Source organism: Budorcas taxicolor, chromosome 4 (genome assembly GCF_023091745.1).
Source record: "Budorcas taxicolor isolate Tak-1 chromosome 4, Takin1.1, whole genome shotgun sequence".
Taxonomy (NCBI): Eukaryota; Metazoa; Chordata; class Mammalia; order Artiodactyla; family Bovidae; genus Budorcas; species Budorcas taxicolor.
Genome location: NC_068913.1, coordinates 100,968,439 through 100,984,349, shown reverse-complemented (window position 1 = coordinate 100,984,349; position 15,911 = coordinate 100,968,439). Strand labels below are relative to the sequence as shown.

General features: G+C 38.9%; 1 protein-coding gene across 6 annotated transcripts in view; it reads left to right on the top strand.

Annotated features, from left to right (window-relative positions):
* The first annotated feature begins 223 nt into the window (after positions 1 to 223).
* Positions 224 to 15,911, top strand: part of CNOT4 (CCR4-NOT transcription complex subunit 4) — a 147,898-nt gene continuing 132,210 nt past the window's right edge. For all 6 annotated transcript variants that reach the window (XM_052639271.1, XM_052639275.1, XM_052639270.1 and 3 more), the window contains exon 1: positions 224 to 420. The gene's annotated coding sequence lies outside the window, so the exon portion shown is untranslated. The remainder of the gene's footprint in view (positions 421 to 15,911) is intronic.

Genomic DNA, 15,911 nt, shown 5'->3' with positions numbered 1-15,911 from the left:
AAAAAAGCAATAGTATAGCAGCCACGTGAGGCAGGCGCTGCCACCCGCCCTCCGAGTGAGAACTTCAACTCCCGGCTTGCAGCTGGGCGGTTACCCTCCCAGAACTACAACTCCCAGGGTGCTGCGGGAGCGGCCACCCGCCACTCCTCCCGCCCCTCCCCCGCCCCTCCCGGCCGGATCGGCGTGCGCCTGCGCACGGGAGGCCGGAGGAGTCTTACCCTAATGTAAGATGGTGGCCCGTCTGGCTGTGGAACCCACCGAAAGCTGAGAGTCTGTCTCTCAGCCGTAAAGGTCGGACTCGCTGAAGCAATCAGACTCGGTTCTGAAGAGTTTTTTCCCCCGACACTCGTTCAGTGGTCTCTCGTGAGGACGCGGCAGCGCGTGGAGTCGGCTAAGGGAAAAGCGAGGCAAGGCAGGCGGGTGAGTCTATGCGGGCTGGGCTTTAGGGGAAACCCAGGGCTGACCGGCTACGAGAGAGCGGAGGCTTCGCTGGGACTGTGCAGGCCGCACCCCCCTTTCTCCCCACCTCCCCCCCCCCCCGCCTCATCTTCACCCTCCTCCTTCTCGATCTTCCTCCTCCTCCTCCTCTTCCTCCCTCTCCCCTCTACGCCACAGCAGTTACCACCAGGAAAAGGGAGCGGGGCAGAAGGCAGCGCGGCGGCGAGCGCCGGCTGCTTCGAAAATCTCTTCAATTGGGCAGCTGAGGCGGCTGCTCGTCTTCAGCGCTTTCCTCTACATTTTTGTAGGAGCAGCAATCTTAAGTCTCAGGACTCCTTGTTTTCCCAGCTCCCTTGCCCCTCTCTGACGTCCTTTCCCAGTGGACCCCGTCTCCCAGGACCAAAGCCATCACTCCCACTCTGACCCGTGCCGCTGCTGCTGCTCATTAATCCTACTGCTCGTTGCCCACTCGTCCTGCTGCTTGTTTTTTTTTTTTTTTTTTGCTACCACTCTGGAGTTAGCCTTTGCCCCCCTCTGTTGCTTGCAGTCAGCCCCTGAGCCTGTCTTGCTACCCTGGAGCTTCTTCCGATTTGCTGTCTTTCCTTTAACCACATCTGTCATTTTTAAAGCTGCCCCTTAACTATCTCGATTGTGCCGCAGCTCGTTCTAACCCACCTGTTTCACAGCTTTCTTGGGTATTGTCCTTTCCTTCCCTCTTTCCTAACTGATTCTTTCAGCATACTCTTCCAGAAAAAAAAAAAAAAAAAAAGAAAGGGACGCCCCGTGTTGGCCCCTGAAAAGTCAAGGAAGTTGGGAAGTGAATGAAGTGAGGTAGGATACTATTAAACATTTTGAGTGAAGATCGTTTATTCAGGCTAGCCCGGAGAGGAGCGTCTTCGTTTTGCTCCCAGTGATCAATTTGTGGATTATTTGCTCTGTTGGGACGTGGTTTTGTTTTGGTTTGTTTTTCTTTTTTCATTTTGGACCGGTTTCTCCATGCTACCAAACGTTCTTCTGAATTGCATCTCCCCAGGACACTTAGTACGGGCTCTGATTATACCAACAAATATTAGCCTAGGCGTTTAAAAATAAGATAAATCTGGCACACAGTCAAATTCATCTGTGAGCTTCACGAGCAAATGTAAGTGGTATTTTGATTATATGCAGGTTATATGTGGATTACGGATTCCTTCCAAATTGAGAATTGATTATTGACTCAGTTTTATTGATGTTCAGCTTAATTGATGACATTTTATTTATAGTTTGAGTGGAAATTTCCTCTCTGGCTAATACCAGATTGACTTAATATTTTTGGATTTGGTAAGTTCTTTCTTTTAATATTTCTAGAATGGTAGGTATCAGAATACATTATCTTCTTTTGAAAACCATTAGGTATATAAGCAAAAGAAAAATCGATTTTTTTCTAGAACGAAATCCCTTATTTTTTTCATAGGAATGAAGGGGGCTGGGAAAAGAAATGACAAAGCTGTGCACATAAATGCATTTGGTAACACTCACTGTCATTATTGTTTACATTAAGAAACAGAAAGCTAGAAGCCAAGGGTGGCTTATGATGTCTGTTTTGGTGATAGCGAAATTAAAATGTCCTGAGTAATGGCATAAAGTGAAGAAGGAGTTTTGCTATAATCAGACTACTGTGAAGTAAAGAATTAGCAGAAAAATAGACAGGATTACATAGATCAGATACATACATCTCAAATTTAAACATGAATAAGACATTGTATTCGTAAGATATATATAAAAATGTTAAAAGTCATAGTAGCAATCTCATGCAGCAATATACCTCTTACTTGCAAAAGTAATAATACCTCTTGTAAATATAAATACATACAGCTGCCCTCTAAATCACTTTTGAAGATTACTGCATTGTGATTTTTACAGATTTTATTTGTAGTACTTGAGGAATCTTATTTTTGACGTTACATTCACTTGATTGTGGTAAATGGTCTGTTTCATCAAATGTAAACCAAGGTTAGGAAAAGATGTTTATAAAGCTTCATTTTTCCTTTCAGCCACTTAAGCCACAATTTGGGGAAACTGAATTAATCCCTACTCTTCTGAGATTTAGAAGCAATTCATGTAGCAAACCTTGTGTTGAGTTATAACCTGGGCTTTTTTTTTTTTAAGTATTACTTTTAGTTTATATTAGTGGGAAGATATTTAATACAATTGATCTTCAACTGTAAGCAAAAAATACATTTCATTTTTCTTTGTAATACACTGGTGGAGAAGCTTTCTACTATGAAAAATCCAAATGGGTTTAGAAACCTTTGGCAGTCATGCTTTGCTGAATTGTAAGCAATGTATTCTAGGAGAGGACTGTCTGGCAGAAGAAGGTAAATGATTTTAATGTATCTTTTTTTTTGTAAAGCTATTTTGCTTCAATAAAAAATGTTCTCAAGTAGTTTTCTCCACTCTATACTTTCTTTACCTGCAGTCATCAAATTCTTATTTTCAGCACTGTGAAGTCAAAATGAATTCACTTTGGGATCTTTAATACATCTGAAGAAGATAATCCAAAGTGCTTTGATATTTTGATAGGAAATAGCTGAGATTTCAAAATATTTTTGTATGGTTTATTGCAGCTTCATAATTTTATGGGGTTTTTTTTGGGGGGAGGGGGGATAGTTTGGAATACTTTCTGCTGGGTTCAGTAGTTGAATTCTTCAATTGAATAGATTATTTCTAAAGGAGGGTTTTTGTGAATTGCTTAAGGTTAACTTATTATAAAATTTGTTTATATAAAGTTCTGTAGACAAACCTTTTATGAGGGATAAGACTATAACCACATGGCAAAGTGCAGAAAAATTGTTTTGTAATGCCCTTCAACTTCAGTCTGAATGGAGCACTAGCGATAACTTGCAGTTTATTACTTTGTAAAAGAAAGAGAGCATTGCTTAAGGATGAACATCTTGCATTAGGGGAGTTTTAAGATGATGTTTTATATATATATATTAAGTTAATGAAAAAATACCTTCTCAGTTTAAGCACTATGATTTTAGAAATCTTCCCTTTCTCTCCTTCACTACTCCTGTCTTAAGGTGAAGCCACACTATTGATTAAAACATTTTTTTTCTTTTTGGTGCCTGCAAATAGCACTTGATTGAATCCGTTTCAACTCAGTGTTGCTATTTTTATAGACCATTCAAGTGAAGTTAGAAAGTTTTAATTTGTGAAAACTTAAGCATTTGCTGAAAATTCAGTTAGTTTTTTGTCATTAGATACACTACTGTCTTGACTTTTTGTGAAGGAGGTTATATTCATCTCAGCTGGTTCTAAAGAAAAATAGTAGGGAAATAGGTTGTAGAGATTTTTGGTGCTCTAGAAATAGTATAACTGGGATGTACTACATACTTTTCTCAACGGATTTCTTAATCTAAGTGGAACTTGTAAATGGTTTTCATCCCACTGGAGTAGCATGTATTGGATAAAATTTGTTAACACCTTTTGAGATTTTAAAAAATCTGTGTTTAACTCAGATATTAGGAAAAATTTGCAAATGGCCCATTCTTTGTGGTAATACCCATGATATTTTAAAATGTAATGTTTTTTCTCAAAAGTCGAGAGTATACAAATGATAAAGATGGGCATTATTTACTCACTTAGAGATGTGATGAAAGAATATAAGTGGGACCTTTAATCCTATATTTAGTGGTTTTCTGAAAATGTTTTTGATATTTATGTGGTCTTCTTTATTAGAAAAGATTGTGTGGTAAATGTCAACTTTTTCAGGTGTAATATTAATCCAATAGATTCTGTCTCATTTCTTTTTCATAGCATGATTCTTGTATTTTTTAATGAGAAAGTAGTTTTTAGAAGAGAAAATTTCAACACTCTTTTGGCCCCTTAGATTAGCTTTCCTATCTAGCAGTTTTTCTTTTACTGGAAGAGGGAAATTACATGCTACTGAAAAGAAGATCATTACCTTTACTTGCTAGGAAAATGAAACTTTAAAGATAGGGCAAGTACAAGGCAATTTGAATATGTTTATTTTTCTTCTAAGAAGTTTATTTGTGAGTGTGGTTTCATTCTTTCTAAACTCTTTATATAAGAAAGTTGTCTTGTTTTAAACTTTAACTGTATTGGGTGATGGACAGATGATGTATTGCTATTAGGATAAAGCTTGCTATTTATTTGTTGTTCAGTTGCTCAATCATGTCCAACTCTGCGACCCCATGGACTGCAGCACACCAGGCTTCCCTGTCCTTCACCATCTCCTGGAGTTTGCTTAAACTCATGTTCACTGGGTCAGTGACGCCATCCAACCATCTCATCCTCTGTCCCGCCCCTCTCCTCCTGCCCTCAATCTTTCCCAGCATCAGGGTATATGAGATATCTGTTTGCTGTCACTGGGTTTTTAGTTATGGTATCTAAAACCTACCCTCTTGAATATTTAGAGAAATTGTGGAGAAGGGGAAATCAAAATAATCAGATTAGTGTGTATATATGCCTAAAACTAGTTTGGGAGAAAAAAATGTCAAGGCAAAGAAGCAGTGTAATTAGAATAAAATGTCAACATTTAAAGATAGTAGGTGTTTGTATTACTGCTTTTAAAAAGAGTTAGTTAATGATGATGTAGAGAAATGGAGGTTGAATTTTGATAAGTAGCTGTAGACTGAACTACCAAAGGGGTGGAGCATTCCTTAGTAGCAGCAAACAGATGCATTGTCATTAAGGCAAATATCTGAAATTTCTTAAACATAATTTTCAGTTCTCAGAATAAAAAGGAAGTGCTTATTTTTCTGATTATTTAATACTCTATTAAGTCAGTCTCTTAAGAGCAATAGTGTCTTCAGATTGTGAATTTCTTGAAGTAGCGTTGACTGATTTGGCTTATTGAACGTTGATTGTAGCAGCCTTTTTATTTTTGCGTTTTGTATTTTGCTTTTTTAAAAAAAAAACAGCTGATTTTCAGTTGTTTGGGTGGGTCCTTTTGTGAATGCTGTAATTGAATGAGAATTTGAAATATAAACAGTATTGCTTTTGGTAGTAGATTTAATTTTTCTTTTGATGGTGATCCCTTCCATTTAGATTTTTTTTCTTTAATTTTTAAATTAATTCTTAGTTGAAAATTAGAATCATACAAGTTCCTTGCCAAGCTAGATCTTTCCAGAATTTTTTTCTTACTTTAAATAGGGGCCTGAGTATTTGTTGGGTAAAGAAAAGTGGTATTCTGTGCTTTGGTTTTGTCATTTAAAATAAACTAAGGCAATGGCACCCCACTCCAGTACTCTTGCCTGGAAAATCCCATGGACGGAGGAGCCTAGTGGGCTGCAGTCCATGGGGTCGCTAAGTCGGACATGACTGAGCAACTTCCCTTTCACTTTTCACTTTCATGCATTGGAGAAGGAAATGGCAACCCACTCCAGTGTTCTTGCCTGGAGAATCCCAGGGACGGGGGAGCCTGGTGGGCTGCCATCTATGGGGTCGCACAGAGTCAGACACGACTGAAGCGACTTAGCAGCAGCAGCAGCAGCATAGACTTATTAGTGTTAAAAATAAAAAAAACTTATTGTCGAAAATTTTAAACAGAAGTAGACAGAAATCTCTGACACAGACAGAAATGTCTGTGTCACTTCAAAGATCAACTCGTAATCAATCTGGGTTCACCTGGTTGCCTTCACTTAGTTTACTCCTTGTCCCCCTACTCTTTGACCTGGATTATTTTGAAGCAAACCCTCATCTTCACAATTATTTCATATGAGCTAGAAATCTTTTGACATAAAAATCTTTTATTTTTTTTTTTTAAGCAAGATTATTCAGTCAGTTTTTCAAATAGTCTTTAAATATTTATTACAGATGTGCTTCTTGGGAAACGGTTCAGCCTCTTCTAAGAGTTTATTATCTTGTTGGGTGTACTTCCATAATTATTAACTAGCGCTATCCAAAACATAATACATCTAATGCTTTGATTCATAGGTCTGAGTCCACTATGTTAGTGTAGGGATATTTAGAAGTAGGGCTTCTTGAGAAGGTAGGACTTGAATAAAGAATATGTACTGTCTGTATAGGTAGAGAGTCTTCAGAAGGAGAACATTCCATACATTCCATGTGGAGCATGGAAGCAGGAGCAGACACGTTGATGGGGACCAGCATGATGTGAGAGAGAGAGGACTCTGATCTCAGTGGGATAAGGTGCTAATTTCTGAGAATGGTGTCAGAGAAATTAGTATACCAGAGTCGGGCTAGATGATGAGGTTTATTCAGTGTCAGGTTGAATCTGATCTGCTAAATAGTAAGGAGGCAGTAGGTTGGTTGGGCAGGAGATGACATAGTGAAAGTACTCTCTAGAAAGATCCCTCCTTCAGTAGTGTGCAGTGTATTTTGGGGTGGACAGTTGAGTTGAGTGAGAAAAATTAATGAATAGACTACGGAGGTGAGGCACCATCTGAGAGATGTTGGTGTGATGTCTCATAGATTCCAGCTTCTCTTCAGTCCTTTACATCCAGAAATGACAACAAGGTTTTGGAGAGTAGAGAACTGAAGAAATGTAGTCTCTTTGTCTTTGATAGTAAACTGCAATTTGTTATCCAAGCCCAGCTTTTGGAAAGGAAGTGATACATGATTTCTCAAAATAACAATCTCAAAAAATTTCAGCAGAAAATAACCACCAGTGTTTTCAAATAACTTCAGTTTTGTGTTCACTGAGAAATAAAGAGTTTAGAAAATAAAATCTTTATTACATGATGATGAGATGGAACATCTTTCATCTGTAAAATAGGAATTAATGCCTCATCTGGTTAAATGTGTATAAGTTCAGGATTATTAGGAAATGTATGTTTGAACAGCTTGTAACCAGTATATATTATTGGGTGTCTTTAAAGTGTAATAGTGACCTGATGAAAGCAGAAGGAATGGCATAAAATTCGGATGAATAGAACGCTAATATTGTCAACCCCAAGCTCCCGTAAGGATGAATAAGGATAGGTCAGCAGGCCAAAGAAGAATGTAGGGCCATTATTAAGTGAAAGTTTATTCTTTGATTTATTTTGATTATACTTTGTTTTGCAGAGGTATTCTAAACAGATCTCGTTAAACAACAGGCTTATTTGGATTTTTTTTTTTTTAAGTTCTGAGACCCTTGAAGTTATTCTTTTCTTTGTTTTGGTTTGTTTACTCTTCATTAAACCAACTTTCTTCATCTATTGTATATTTCTTGATAGCATGCTTGCTTTGTTTTGTGAAGGAAAATTTCATTTTGTATCTTAAAGCAATGGGGAAAAAGTAGATTTCTTGTTTTGGCTTTGTAAATAGTAGATGAGTAATACTGTGTTTTCATTTCTTCTCTTTCGGATTCCCTCAATGTGTCACATAGTCCCTTTTTACATTTAGCATGTAGATCTCAAGAATTACCACAATTGAGTCTGAAAATATGTCAAGCTTGGGGTGCTTACAGCTTCAAAATGATTTATCAATCATTTTCTTTCCTATTATTAATATAAAAGATCTACCACAATGCCATGAATATTTTGGGAAATTATAATAAGAATAAAGATAATAATGTAATATAGTGTTTTGTTGGGAAATATGTGTTTTTCATTGACGTTCCTTCCATCCTGTACCTCCTTAATCCTGGTAATGTGACAGAGCTATTTCTGACATTTTTCCCCTTCTTTATTTAGCAGGTTATGTGTGCTGTCTAATATGGTCACTAGAATAGAAAGCTGTTGCTTTCTCCTTTGGTATATTTTAACAGAGCCTTTCATATTTTAATTTTGGATTTAAGATTGAATTGAGATTGCTTTTGCGCAGAAGAATCTTGAGGATTATGCTTCTTTCTCATTCCCAGTGTACGTGGAAAGGAAGTAAATTATCAAATATGCAGTATAGGAGAGCCTTAGTATTCGAGAATATTTTCAGTGGTAGCTGCCAATCTATTCTTTTCCTCCAGGAACTTTTAATTTAATGCCTTGAGTATGGAGCCATGATGAAGGGGTGGTAGTGAAGTGAAAGTCACTCAGTTGTGTCCAACTCTTTGTGACCCATGGACTCTACAGTCTATGGAATTCTCCAGGCCAGAATACTGGAGTGGGTAGTCGTTCCCTTCTTCTCCAGGGGATCTTTCGAACCCAGGTCTCCCGCACTGCAGGTAGATTCTTTACCAGCTGAGCCACCAGGGCAAGGAATAGTCGAGTTGGTGGCCTGTCCCTTCTCCAGGTGATCTTCCCGACCCAGAAATCAAACTGGGGTCTCCTGCCTTGCAGGCGGATTCTTTCCCAGCTGAGTTACCAGGGAAGCCCCGAGGGCTTGATAGGGAGCGGAGCAAATGGTTCCATGCTCCTAAAGGCTCTCCCAGATTTTAACAACATGAATTAATGTCAAATTATTAGTATTTTGCATAGCATCTTGGGAAAGGGCCCTTTTTGTGTGAGTGGCTTTGGGAGTGTCTTGAGTTGCTACGAGGGCAGGTGCATTGCAAACCTAGGAAAAGGGAAGATAGGCAGAAAATACAATGAGTCTTCAAATTCTAATAACGGCCACAGTGCATTTTTGCCTCAGGCATTGATGGGACTGGCTCCTTTGCTGCCTTTGGCTGCGTACTTTAGGTTTTTCTTTTCTAAGTTAGGCTACTAGTTGGGAAGGCTACAAACTTTAGCCTTTTCTAAGTCAGATTAGCTTCCTTCTCCAGGCTTCTGCATTTTAATCTCTCCAGCTCAGAACCTGACAATTGTGTCTTTAATCTGCCAGGAAGAAGGGGGAAATGGGAAAGAGAAGAAAGTAATATGTATGATACTTCTCATCTGTTCATAAGTTGGCATAAGATTATTCTAAGATTATTTTATACAAAACCTCTTCCTTTCATTTTTAATTGTATGTAATCAGTTATAAAATAGCTTCATAAATTTCCTAAATGAATCCTTAGAAATCTTGTAAAATGTGCTTTAGCCACAGAGTTGGTGATAGGTTGCAGGGTATGGATATAAGTTAGGTGCTTAGTGTTACTTCTTTAGGAATGTCTTGCTTCTATTAAAATCTTTTCTGTTATACTAGACATAGTGTAGATGTGAGTTTTGCTTCTGGAAAATAAAGCTAGTAGTCTTTGTTTAAGGTAGTTACCTTCCCTGCACTGTATTCTAATCAGTTTGATCCTAATGAAAACAAGTATGACAATAAAATACTTTAATAGCCATGCTAATAAAGAACATTTGTTAGTCATATGTCACCCTATCAGTTCAGTTCAGTCACTCAGTCGTGTCCGACTTCACGACCCCATGAATTGCAGCACGCCAGGCCTCCCTGTCCATCACCAACTCCCGGAGTTCACTCAGATTCACGTCCATCGAGTCCGTGATGCCATCCAGCTATCTCATCCTCTGTCGTCCCCCTTTTCCTCCTGCCCCCAATCCCTCCCAGCATCAGAGTCTTTTCCAATGAGTCAACACTTCGCATGAGGTGGCCAAAGTACTGGAGTTTCAGCTTTAGCATCATTCCTTCCAAAGAAATCCCAGGGCTGATCTCCTTCAGAATGGACTGGTTGGATCTCCTTGCGGTCCAAGGGACTCTCAAGAATCTTCTCCAACACGACAGTTCAAAAGCATCAATTCTTTGGTGCTCAGCTTTCTTCACAGTCAACTCTCACATCCATACATGACCACTGGAAAAACCATAGCCTTGACTAGACGGACCTTTGTTGGCAAAGTAATGTCTCTGCTTTTGAATATGCTACCTAGGTTGGTCATAACTTTTCTTCCAAGGAGTAAGCGTCTTTTAATTTCATGGCTGCAATCACCATCTGCAGTGATTTTGGAGCCCCCCAAAATAAAGTCTGACACTGTTTCCACTGTTTCCCCATCTGTTTGCCATCAAGTGATGTGACCAGATGCCATGATCTTCGTTTTCTGAATGTTGAGCTTTAAGCCACCTTTTTCACTCTCCTCTTTCACTTTTATCAAGAGGCTTTTTAGCTCCTCTTCACTTTCTGCCATAAGGGTGGTGTCATCTGCATATCTGAGGTTATTAATATTTCTCCCGGCAATCTTGATTCCAGCTTGTGCTTCTTCCAGCCCAGTGTTTCTCATGATGTACTCTGCGTATAAGTTAAATAAGCAGGGTGACAGTATACAGCCTTGACATATTCCTTTTGTTATTTGAAACCAGTCTGTTGTTCCATGTCCAGTTCTAACTGTTGCTTCCTGCTTGCATATAGGTTTCTCAAGAGGCAGGTCAGGTGGTCACTGGTATTCCCATCTCTTTCAGAATTTTCCACAGTTTATTGTGATCCACACAGTCAAAGGCTTTGGCATAGTCAATAAAGCAAAAATAGATGTTTTTCTGGAACTCTCTTTCTTTTTCCATGATCCAGCAGATGTTGGCAATTTGATCTCTAGTTCCTCTGCCTTTTCTAAAACCAGCTTGAACATCTGGAAGTTTACGGTTCATGTATTGCTGAAGCCTGGCTTGGAGAATTTTGAGCATTACTTTACTAGCATGTGAGATGAGTGCAATTGTGCGGTAGTTTGAGCATTCTTTGGCATTGCCTTTCTTTGGGATTGGAATGAAAACTGACTTTTTTCAGTCCTGTGGCCACTGCTGAGTTTTCCAAATTTGCTGGCATATTGAGTGCAGCACTTTCACAGCATCATCTTTCAGGACTTGAAAGAGCTCAACTGGAATTCCATCACCTCCACCAACTTTGTTCATAGTGATGCTTTCTAAGGCCTACTTGACTTCACATTCCAGGATGTCTGGCTGTAGGTGAGCGATCACACCATCGTGATTATCTGGGTCATGAAGATCTTTTTTGTATAGTTCTCCTGGGTATTCTTGTCACCTCTTAATATCTTCTGCTTCTGTTAGGTCCATACCATTTCTGTCCTTTATCGAGCCCATCTTTGCATGAAATGTTCCCTTGGTATCTCTAATTTTCTTGAAGAGATCTCTAGTCTTTCCCATTCTGTTGTTTTCCTCTATTTCTTTGCATTGATCTCTGAGGAAGGCTTACTTATCTCTCCTTGCTATTCTTTGGAACTCTGCATTCAGTTGCTTACATCTTTCCTTTTCTCCTCTGCTTTTCGGTTCTCTTCTTTTCACAGCTATTTGTAAGGCCTCCCCAGCCAGCCATTTTGCTTTTTTGCATTTCTTTTGCATGGGGATGGTCTTGATCCTTGTCTCCTGTGCAATGTCATGAACCTCCATCCATAGTTCATCAGACTGTGTCTATCAGATAGACTTTGTCTATCAGATCTAGTCTCTTAAATCTATTTCTCACTTCCAGTGTGTAATCATAAGGGATTTGATTTAGGTCATACTTGAATAGTACCCTATATGTAGATATAAATATATAAAAATATATTTTGTCATGCCTAGCAAATATTTTCAGCAGCTTTGGAGAACTTTGAATAACATGATGTGTTTGTGTTTACAGATTGTGCTGTTTATAATGTACTACTAAATTCTACAATCTTTAAAACTTGGCATTATATTAAAAGCAATATTGCTCTTAGAGTAAAGGAGTTAACTTAAATGATTTCTTTTTTTTAAATACAGTTGAACATAGGTTTCATTGGCCTCTAGATTTCATTGCCAGCCCTTTGAATTCCTATTTTTATTTATTGCTTCTACTGCGAGTATTATGCAGTTTAGTATGGAACCAGGCTGCCTGAACGTGAATCTTGACTTTACCACATACTTCTTGTCAGACCTAGGGCAAGTTACTTTATCCTATCAGGGCCTTAGTTTCCTCATTTGTAGGATGCAGCCATTAAGACTGTTGTGTGGAATAAATGAGTTAATGTCTATAAAATGCATGGAATAGTGTTTGGCGTATAGTCTTGTCTTGTATGTGTGTTGAGTCGTGTCTGACTTTTTGTAGCCCCATTGGACTGTAGCCTGCTAGGCTCCTCTGTCCATGAGATTTCCCAGGCAAGAATACTGGAGTGGGTTGCTGTTTCCCAACCCAGGGATTAAACCTGTGTCTCTTGTGTCTCCTGCATTGGCAGCAGGATTCTTTACCGCTATCGCCACCTGGGAAACCCTTGGCTTGTAGAAGTGTTTGCTGTTTTTACACATTTGAAAGGATTTTTAAAAAATCTGTTTCTGTAGACTTTTTATTCAGTATACTTTTTTGTGTCTAGGTAGTGGACATACGTTTTCAATAATTTGACCAGCTAGAAATAAAAGTAAAGTGTTCTAGGGGGTAATCCAAGTACTGAACTACCTAGGATTCTTTTGAATCAAGGAATAATAGAAAATGAATCTGGATAGGTATAATAGAAAATAATTGTGAGTGTTTTAAATGAAGACAGAGAAATTTAGATGTGATTGGTAAGAGGGGTAATCATTGCAGTCACTTCAGATTCGTTTTTTTAAGTTGGGGAGAGATGTGTTTAAAATAGTAGTTCAGTTCAGTCGCTCAGTCGTGTCTGACTCTTTGTGACGCCATGGACTGCAGCATGCCAGGCCTCCCTGTCCATCACCAACTCCCGGAGCTTACTCAAACCCATGTCCATTGAGTCGGTGATGCCATCCAACCATCTCATCCTGTGTCGTCCCCTTCTCCTCCTGCCCTCAGTCTTTCCCAGCGTCAGGGTCTTTTCCAATGAGTCGGCTCTTCACATCAGGTGCCCAGAGTATTGGAGCTTCTGCTTTAGTATCAGCCCTTCCAGTGAATATTCAGGATTGATTTCGTTTAGGATTGACTGGTTTGATCTCCTTGCTTTCCAAGGGACTCTCAAGAGTCTTCTCCAACACCACAGTTCAGAAGCATCAATTCTTTGGCATTTCTTTATGGTCCAACTCTCATATCCATACATGACTGCTGGAAAAACCATAGTATTTAGGGGAAGATGGTTTTGAGTATCTGTGGTAGCATAGATACTTGATTTTATGTGAATAAGATATTATATGTCTATTCTGTTCATTGGTATATCCAGAGTGAATCAAACAGTGCCTGGTAGATAATAAGATGCTTGATAAATATTTATTGGATGAATGAACCTTGAGGGGGACTGAGATAACAGACAAGTATAAAGGAAAGTAAGCTTTGGGGATCCCTACCCTTAAAGGGGTAGAAGTAAAAAAAAAAAAAACAGGTATTATTAAGGGAACAACTGGAAAAGTAAAAAGAAGGTGGAAAAGTATGTCTCAGAAAACAAAGGAAGAATTTCCTAGGGCGGAAGTCACAGGGATAGGAAGATCCAGGGTGATATCACTTTGACTTCAGGAGGAAAGAAGGAATTGACACAATTCAATGCAACATTGCAGGAGAATGAGGCTAGAGAAAGCTCCTGGGCTTGTGGTGCGATGGTCACTAATCACGTTAGAGCAATTTCATTAGACTGGGAATGTGAATCAGACTGGGGGGAGCTAAGGGAAATGGTAAATAGAGACTGTAGATAAAGACTGTTCAGTAGTAGGAAATGACTGTAAAAATGTCAGTAGAACATTATAATAGCAGCTTTCATAATTATTGAATATGTAATATGAGAGATTCTGTTTGTTAGAAATGAGAAAACTTGAGGCAGTCTTTGTGCTGAATGTTCTTAAATTTCACAGTATAGACTTATTACACATGCTGCTTCAGGGCTCTGCCACTTGCTAAATAACTCTGTAATCTTGAGGAAAGTTGCTTAATCTTGTGTATCAGTTTTCTTCCTTGTAAATGATGGAGATGTAGTTCATAGATCTGTTATGTTCATAGATCTATGTTATTTCTTAGATCTGTTAATCTTTCCAAAATGCTTAGAAAATGCTTGGTATGTAGTAAATATTTGATAAATATTACCTGTTATTATCCACTGCTGAAGTGAGGGTAAAGAGTAGGGTTGGCCAATAGAAGAGAAGAAATAGGGAAAAAAATGAATCAAATTGTTGCCAAGTAGTGGTAAGAACTGAACAGAAAAGCCTTAGTCAGAACCTTTGCTCTGGCAACCTCTGCCTGGAGAACAGTTTTCCAATTACTGTATAGCTATCTCAACTCCCTCAGACCTTTGTTCACATAGTGTACTTTTCATTAGGCCTGCCCTATTTGTTTACAGTTAGCATTCAAGCCTCTCTCCCCTAATATTTGCATTGTTTTACTTAAAAAAAGCTTGCTAAGTCACTACAGTTGTGTCTGACTCTGTGAACCTGTAAATTGTAGCCTGCCAGGCTCCTCTCTCCATGGGATTCTCTAAGCAAGGATACTGGAGCGGGCTGCCATGCCCTCCTCCAGGTGATGTCCCAACCCAGGATTGAACCCGTTTCTCTTGATATCTCTTGTACTGGTAGGCAGGTTCTTTACCACTAGCGCCACCTGGGAAGCCCTTAAAATACAGTACTTCACACATACATAATCTACTTATTATATATACTGTTTGTTGTCGATCTCCATCTACTAGGATGCGGATGTTTGTTCCTTGATAGAGCCAGGTTCTGGGAATAATATTTGGTACATAGTAGGTGCTCAGTATATGCTCATTGAATAAGTAAAGTATTTCACCATTGAAGTGAGGTGGATGGGGAAAGCAGTTTAAGTGGTGCTGGAGATACAATTTTGGAGGAAAAGCCAATTTTCTGAGATTGATGAATACTATATGGAAGTTGATCTTCTCAGATAACTTCCTCTTCTCAAGTGGGTTTTCTGAGTCCATTTTGGTACTGGGTTTCCTGGAAATCACTTGGGAAACCCATTAAGCTGAGGAAGGAAAAATGTTAAGACACCTCTCTTTTCCTATAATAATTATATTTTACTTTTGATTAGCTGATAAAAGCTTAAATTTTTGTGTTTATTAGAATTTAGGAACTGTTCTAGACTCTTTATATTATTAATTTTTAAAAACTCTACAGCCTCACAGGTACATTGCAGTTTCCTTGTATGCCATCATTAGGGGAGAAGGAAAAGCCCTTTGCACTGAGACAAAGGGCAGTGCTTCCCCAGACTCTCGCGTTCTACTGACAGCGAGCTTCTGACACCTCATTTCCCCCTCTGGCAGTCACAGGCTCGACACCATTGCTCGCCTGAAGTCCAAATCTCATTATATCTTTTATCCCTTTTTATGTCAGTTACTACCATTCTCCCAAGTGACAGTTCATGTCTCACACTTGAATCCTGACAGAGTTCTGAATGTTTCTTAACCTTTTCAGTCCTTTCCATCATCAGCAAAATTTCTCGTATGTTTTTTTTCCCTAAACACTTCCTCCACTTCCTACTGTTCTGAAGACACTGTCATCCTTGTATGTATTGGCTATAATAGTTTTCATTTCATTTATATATGCTATCATCAAGGGTCAGTGGTAAGTTTCATGTACTGAGATTTAGGATTACATTTCCCATGATGACCTCTTCCATTGACTAGGAGTCAAAAAGGGAACCTGGTTTACATTGTCCAAAAACCCTTAGGCTTGCTGGCATTTCTTGCATTCTGAGCTAATCATCTTTTCTTGACTTTAGCTCATAGTATACTGTCATTCTTGCTAATAACACTATCCGTTTAAAAATTCTTGATAGTTGCAGTGTATATACCATTTGTGTT